Source organism: Nicotiana tabacum, chromosome 15, assembly GCF_000715075.1.
Source record: "Nicotiana tabacum cultivar K326 chromosome 15, ASM71507v2, whole genome shotgun sequence".
Classification (NCBI taxonomy): domain Eukaryota; kingdom Viridiplantae; phylum Streptophyta; class Magnoliopsida; order Solanales; family Solanaceae; genus Nicotiana; species Nicotiana tabacum.
Genome location: NC_134094.1, coordinates 122,911,762 through 122,920,569, shown reverse-complemented (window position 1 = coordinate 122,920,569; position 8,808 = coordinate 122,911,762).

Genomic DNA, 8,808 nt, shown 5'->3' with positions numbered 1-8,808 from the left:
GTCGGGCCTATGAGTCTTACTTTTAAATGGGTCAAAAACCTTAGCCCAATTCTACCCAAATAGCGGCAATTACTAAATTCCAAAGCAATCGGCAAAAACAGTCAATGTTATTAGTGCTATACAGTTCATACATATGGATGAGATCTAAGAGACACATAGACAGATGTTCTTCAGTGTCAAGAACATGTAGGTTGTTAAATAGTTTATCAAGTGTATATAATCAGTGGCAGAGCTATCTTATAGCAAGGGGTGTCAACCGATACCCCTTTGCAGAAAAAATACACTATGTAGGTAGGTAATTTGTTTCTAAAATATATTTATACTATATGTTGACTATTCTTGATTTTTTTTGTATATTTATTTTTATATATTTTAACACTCCTTAATGAAAATTCTGGCTCAACCATTGTATATAACATATGTGGATCATGTCCAATGTTACCACCAAATCCACATGCATATAGGACTAAAAATGGAGAAGTAAACCTTTGCATAAAGATCATGTAGAGTGATTTTAAAGTTAACCCTCTCACAAGGGAGAGGAAAAGAGACAAAGAAAAAAAGAAAAAAAGAGAGACAACAGTCCTTAACAGAGCTGCTGGTAATACTAGCAATAACAACAACAACACTTCAGTATAATCTTACTAGTGGGGTCTGAGAAGGGTAATGTGTATGCAGACCTTATCCTTACCCTGGGGTAGAGAAGCTATTTCCGATAGACCCTCGGCTCTCTCCCTCCAAGAACTACCCACCTTACTCTTTGGGTGACTTGAACTCACAACCTCTTGGTTGGAAGTGGAGGGTGCTTACCACTAAAGCAACTCATTCTTGTCATACATAAATACAGATGCACTAAGTGAGAAATTGCAATAAATCAATTATAAATTATATTTACTCATCTCTTTCTCAAAGCTCTTTAAAGAGCCAAGAGAAGGAAGAGAAAGAAAACTGACTAGGGGAACACTTCTTCCCCAAAATTATTCAACTCTGTCGCTCTTATGTCCACTCTATTATTCTTCTCACAATATTGAATTTGAGTTATTCAACTTTCTCCTAAAAGCTAAGATAAAAGCAGTAAGGATGATATTGGTTAAAAACTATATGAATTAGCTCAATACATGACCCAAATTCATTAGGAAAAATGACAGTGTATAGCCACCGTAAAAATAATAGCCGAAAAATATATAAAATTTGTATATTTTTTGTATATATATACATTTTGTATGTTATATACAAAAAATATATAAATTTTATATATTTTTTCGGCTAAATAGTTTCTGGCGCGGGCTAAAAATAATAATACCCAAATTCATTAGATATTTGGTCAATATCTCATTTCGAAATCCATTCGCGGGAAGTTGTGGGGGAAATGCACAAACAACCATTCTTAGGGATGCTATTTTGAATTAGTCAGTACTTATTTTATTTTGAATAAATTATAAATCTTAATTTCAAAATAATTTAGAATATTTGTGTCCCGAAAAACTAAATTGGAAAATTAAAATTCAGGACACTTGGATTAATTCTTAAATAGCAGCCCTTTAGAGTGGTTACCACATCATTTCTATGAAAGTTGTCACGTGAAATCAGCCCGTAAATATTTGACCCAAATCCATTAGATATTTGGTCAAATTTGAAATCCACTAATTTCCTTAAGTTCATTTCTTACGCGTAAATCCATTTCTAGGCAAGTTTATATTAGTTGATCAAAGTGGTTTATAAACCTTAGGGATGGGTGTTCGATACTTAGGTTCGGTATGTAATAACTATAGTTCGATACTTCGGTATTCGTAATATCAATTGTGCGTACCAAATACCGTACCAAAGTAATTCGGTACGGTTCGATATTTTCTTATTTGGTTCGGTACGGTTTCGGTATCATACCAAAGTCTTTCTATGTAACTAAAATTAATTAACTACATCAATGTAGTCACTGCTCCTCAAATGTATCACATGTTTGGTAGTCTAAAGTGCACAATTCAAGTGGTTATAAGTTAAAATACCCAACTTATAAATACTTTTTGTGACCAGGATTTTAACAATTTTATCTTTAATATTTTAATTCTCAAAATATCCCTTTCAAAACAAAACTCCTAACTTCCTCCTCTCCATTTCATAATTCGCCATTCCTCCTTTTCCTCATAAAAATACTTTTAAATTTATATTTATTATAAATAAGATCGAAGTATTTTAGTCGTTTTACTTGAAATAACAAACAGCTTACTACTTATTGTCCCTTTTAAGTCTTCCATCTAACCACGTAACTACTTAATTATTTACAAAATTAATTTCAGCATTTAAAAGTATTTTTTAGCACCTAAAATATTTAAACTATTTACAATGAAGTAATCTAAATGGGCTCTAAGTAAGAACTCTTAGGAATATTTACATAAATAGCCATCAGATCCATTGTTACTTATATTAGCCCGTATACATTGATTATACACTAATTATACATAGTTATATACATAATATGCATAAATTATATATATATTATACATTCCTAGGTCATTCCAGCTAGTCTGATAGAGTTTGGTCTGGGTCTGCTAGCGATTGTTGTTCATCACACGATTTTTATTTCCATAATTTATTTTTCAATTTTATTATTGACATACTTATTGCCCTTCAACTTATTTGTTGTCTCTTACGGTGTTAATTCTATTTGTCTGGTTTCTGTGTTGTTACAGATCTTTTGTCTCTGAGCCGAGGGTCTCCCGGAAACAGCCTCTCTACCCCCGGGTAGGGGTAAGGTCTGTGTACACTCTACCTTCCCCACACCCCACTAGTGAGATTACTACTGGGTTAATGTTGTTGTATACATTCGTAGGCTATTTTAAATTTAGGTGATTGGATAGATGACTAATTAGGTTAATTCTTCAAACTTATACTCCATCGGTCTTGAAAAAAGTAATTATATTTTAAATAGGTCAACTTTAATTGATCCAAGTGTTTATCACTATTCTGAATTGACTATGATGATGATGATGGTAAATAATTAATTTATAACAACAATAATAATAATAATAATTGGTGAACAATGTAACATGAAAATTCACCTAACCAATTGAAAAATTCACAAACAACTATGATAATTGTAGTTAATACAACACTTACAATATTAGAAAATACACCGCATATATCTCGGCTTCCCGTTAGGACAACGGCAAGTGCACCAACAAACATCAAATTCTGAAAGGAAGCAAAATTAGACTTCCATATTATTTTTTAGCTCCCAGATATGGCAAATCTAATTGAGTGTGCTAATGTTAGCGTTCAAATTAAAAGTTGATAAAAGAATGGAACTACATATGAAGTAGAAATATGCTCTTAATAAGTAAGGGTTTTTGGGAAAAATTATGGAAAATTAATCAAAACAGACAATATTACACTATGTAAAGCGTATCTTTTGGCTTGCTATTCTAATTCTAGAAAAAGTAATCAAATACCAACTTGTTGCATGAATAATCATAACATATCAGGTGAGGAGCAGATCGAGTGAAATTAGGGTACTACAATGTCTCTCTTATTTAGTATTACTTCAACCCATAAAGAATGTGTCTTCGGTTACTAGTATTTTAATTAAGAGATTTTTGTTACATAAAGAGTATGTCCTCCTCGTGATCTCCAGCAAACATGTCTCGACATCATTTAAGGAAATCATATTATTCTATAAAAGCCAATCCACGAATCATGGATCCTTTCAACAAAATAATTCTTAGGCTGCACATTGTTTCCCCCCTTTCATGGCAGTTCTTTCTATGTTTGTTAATAGTATTGTATTGCTTGTTTGGGTGTTTGTTAATAGTATTGTATTGTATTGTATTGTATGTTTACTTTAAATATAATGTTTGTTTTTATTGTTACTTAAATTTATTATATCGTATTGTATTTATCGTTACATTTAGGGGTGTACAAATCGAACCGAAAAATCGCACCAAACCGAAAAGTCAAACCAAACCGATTAGAAAACCCGACTAAGTTTGGTTTGATTTGATTTGGTATTAAGTCAAAAAATCCGAACCAAACCGACATATAAATATATAATTTTTATATATACTTTTAAGATTTTATATAGAATTTGCTTTAAAAATTGTCTAGAAATATTTGGAATTCTCTTACGGGATATAATATTTAATAAAATATGAAGTGCTCCATATTTATTAACCGAAAATAATGGGTTGTATGATCACTTTCTTATCAAGTGTTACTGAAATGCGTCAATCTCTCTGTTCTTCCATGTTCATATGTCAATATCTGTTAAATTCTTATATCTTTTTCGAATTTGAAGTGGTTATTATTATTTAGGTATCATATTGATTTTTATGTTTAATTATTAAATTCAGTTAACCTTAAAAGTGTACATCAACGAAAAATTAAAGTCAGACAACTAAAAAAATAACTATCATGTGTTACTAAGTAAATTCTTCCATATGAATATTTAATAGATAATATGTTTGTCAATTTTTTAAATTTTTATTAAACATATATATTTAATTATAAAAAATTTAACAAAGTAAGATTGAAATAATATTTAAGTAACAAAAAATTCAAAAAAACCCGACACCGAACAAACAAATCCAAACCGATATAATTAGTTTGGTTTGATTTTGACAAAAACTGAACCAACCCGATTCATGTACACCCACAGTTACGTCACAACGAAAACTGCCGGCGAAAACATATTATAGTATTCCCACGACCTTATAGCAGTTCAAAATATTAGTTGGTAGAAGAGTACAACGATCAAGTTCTTAAACTATCCATGCCTAAAGTAAACCTGTCTTAAGTATTGTTTAAAGAGAGAAGAGAGAGAACTTCTTATTGATCTGAGTACATAACATGACAGGACATTGAGCTATATAAAATTAACAAGGAAAATATTTTAGTTCTCGATATTTCTAATAATTGTGATATAATGAAATATATCTTATAAGATATTCATAATGATTCTTTAAACTTTCAATGGAATACCGAATATAATATAATGCTTTAATCATCAATCAGTAAGAATTATAATAGTAACAATCTTTAAGAATATTCTTAACGTTCAGTAGTACTATAATCATAAAATTAATCATTAAGAATATCATAATATTCTAAACATCTTTTTAAGCTCAAGGGTGGTAGAAAAATTATAGTTTACTTAGAAATAAGATATTATACTTAAGAACAAGGGCGGATCCACGGTGTAAATCGTGGTTCATGTGAACCCGTGGTCCTCGACGATATCAAATATATTATGTATATAATTTACGAAACTTATTATTACTTGATGTCACACATGGTCAAAAGAGACAAAGTGGTTCATTGGCTTTTGCCCCTTATTTCTTGCTAACTTACGGCTGGAGAGTCACCGAACAGAAACAATTGCTTGACGAATGAACTGGAATCTTTTCCCTATAAGATCATTGGTTTTACAATAAAAGAAACTTTAATTTTTTTTGGTTTGCAACAACTTGTGATTTTTATCTTCCAATCGAAATGGACTCAGACCATAAGCTTATTAATGTTATGAAAATAATTATATTGTGGATATTCATTTATTACTCCGCTATAGATAATCTTCCTGAAGAAAATTATCCATTTAGTACTCTGTTGAAGTTTATCTACAAGCAGCTGATGCAGGCAGGTTGTAAGCAGCTCAATGAAATGATTTGCAGCAACTTCTTATTAAACAGGCAGGTTGCAAGCAGCTCATGCAGACAGCTTACAAGCAGCTAAAGAAAAGCCTTGCAGCTGCTTCCTGAAAAGCCTCGCAGCTGCTTCCTTTCTTCTATAAATAGAGGAGTTTTCAGTTCATTATGTACAACAGTTTGAAGTTGAATAAAAATATCAATCTCCCTCTATACTTGTCTTCAGTTTCTTTACTTTACTGTCTTTATTTTATAACACGTTATCAGCACGAGACTCTGCCATCTCGAGAAAATACTTTGAAAGTATCAAATGTACGAACTTTCTTTTTCTAAATAATGTCAAATCTTTCTAAACTTGAGTTTGTAGCCCTGGATATATCGGGCAAAAGCTACATGTCTTGGGTGCTTGATGCCGAAATTCATCTTGATGCGATGGGTTTGGCAGACACCATCAAAGATAAAAATCAGGCATCAAACCAAGACCGTGCCAAAGCAATGATATTCCTACGCCATCACCTTGATGAGGGCCTGAAAATGGAATATCTTACTGTTAAAGATCCAGTCATACTGTGAAATAATTTGAAAGATAGATATGACCACCTGAAGATGGTCGTTCTTCCACAGGCACGTTATGATTGGACTCATCTAAGGCTACAAGATTTTAAATCTATCAGTGAGTATAATTCTGCTATGTTCAGAATTATTTCCCAATTGAAACTATGTGGTGATAATATTACTAATCATGATATGTTGGAGAAAACTTTTACCACTTTTTATGCCTCGAATATGCTCCTGCAACAACAATATCGAGAGATGGGATTTAAAAAGTATTCTGAACTTATCTCACATCTTCTTGTAGCTGAGCAATATAATGGGCTATTAATAAAAAACCATGAAAGCCGACCTACTGGTTCTTGTCCATTCCCTGAAGTGAATGAGACGAACTTCCACCAAGCTAAGCGTGGAAGAGGACGTGGCCCCAGTCGTGGTCATGGCCGTGGTCGGAGAGGAAACTCTAATCGTGGTAATAACAATGCACCAAAGAACCCTCCTCACCACCAGCAGTGGAAAAGGAAGGAACAAAAGCATGAAGCGATGCAAGAAGCAAAGCCAGAAAATTCATGTTATAGATGTGGAGGAAAAGAGCATTGGTCACGTACATGTAGTACGCCAAAGTACCTGGTTGTGCTGTATCAAGCCTCCCTGAAGAAGACAGAGAAAAATGATGAAGCAAATTTTATTTCTGAAGATAATTTAGACTTCATGCATTTGGATGTAGCTGATTATTTTGTACTCCCAGAAGGAGAAACAAGTCATGCGATCGGTAGTGAATATGTAGAAATGTAAATATTTTAATTTTTGTTGTTTGTAGTAGATAGTATGGTTATGTAATTATTATACATAAATAAAAGTTATGCTTTGATAATAATGTTTACTATCATATTTATTTTGTTTATATCATTTTGAAGAATATGGATAATCTTCAAATTATGTTTGGATCAAAGACCAATTATGAAGATATTTGTGTAATTGATAGTGGAACAACTCATGCCATATTCAAAGATCAGAAATACTTTTCTTATTTGCATAAGAAAAAAGCAAATGTTTCTACAATTTCTGGTAATATAAGTTTGATTGAAGGCTCCGGAAGAGCTATTGTATTTCTGTCTAAGGGAACAAAACTTATTATAGACAATGCATTATTCTCCTCCAAGTCCCGAAGAAACTTGTTGAGTTTTATAGATATCCGCCGAAATGGGTATCATGTTGAGACAATAGATGAAATGAATATGGAATATCTTTGTATTACAAAGAATATTTCTGGCCAGAAATGCATTGTAGAAAAGTTACCAACTTTATCTTCTGGCTTATACTATTCAAAGATTAGTACAGTTGAAGCACACTCTATCGTAAACCAGAAGTTTACTGATTCAAATACTTTTGTGTTTTGGCATGGCCGTTTGGGTCATCCTGGATCAATAATGATGAGACGAATTACTGAAAATTCGAGTGGGCATCCATTAAAGAACCTCAAGATTCTTACAAATGATGAATTTTCTTGTGATGCTTGTTATCAAGGCAAAATGATCACTAGACCATCACCAATGAAGGTTGGCATTGAGTCCCCTACCTTTTTAGAACGTATACATGGGGATATATGAGGACCTATTCACCCACCGAGTGGGCTATTTAGATATTTTATGGTCCTAATAGATGCATCTTCAAGATGGTCTCATGTTTGCCTACTATCATCTCGCAACTTAGCGTTTGCAAAGTTATTAGCCCAAATAATTCGATTAAGGGCACAATTCCCAGATTATCCTATAAAGGCTATTCGCCTTGATAATGCTGGAGAATTCTCATCTCAAGCTTTTGATGATTACTGTCTATCAGTTGGGATAAAAGTTGAACATCTGGTAGCTTATGTTCATACTCAAAATGGCCTTGTAGAGTCATTTATTAAACGACTGCAATTGATAGCAAGACCACTACTTATGAAAACAAAATTGCCCACTACTGTTTGGGGCCATGCTATCTTGCACGCAACATCACTTATCCGTCTCAAACCAACACCTTATCATAAATATTCTCCGTCATAATTAGTTTTTGGTCATGAACCAAATATTGCCCATCTACGAATTTTTGGATGTGCTGTATATGTGCCAGTAGCACCACCACAGCGCAGTAAGATGGGCCCCCAAAGAAGGTTAGGAATATATATTGGGTTTGAATCACCCTCTATTATTCGCTATCTTGAACCATTGACGGGAGATTTATTTACTGCTCGATTTACAGATTGTCGATTTGATGAAACAAATTTCCCATAATTAGGGGGAGAGAAAAAGGAAATCAAAAGAGAAATTGTGTGAAAAGTTTCATCATTATCTCATTTTGATCCACGTACCCTTATATGTAATCAGGAGGTCCAGAAGATCATCCATTTACAAAATATAGCAAATCAAATGCCAGACGCGTTTACTGATTTGAAAAGGATAACTAAGTCACATATCCCTGCAGAGAATGTGCCTATACGAATTGATGTCCCAGCAGGACCATCTACTAGCATAAGAACTAGTGAACCTAAAGCACGCCTGAAGCGTGGTAGGCCTTTGGGTTCTAAGGATCGAAATCCTAGAAAAAGAAAATCGACAAATGATCAAAATGATATTATGAA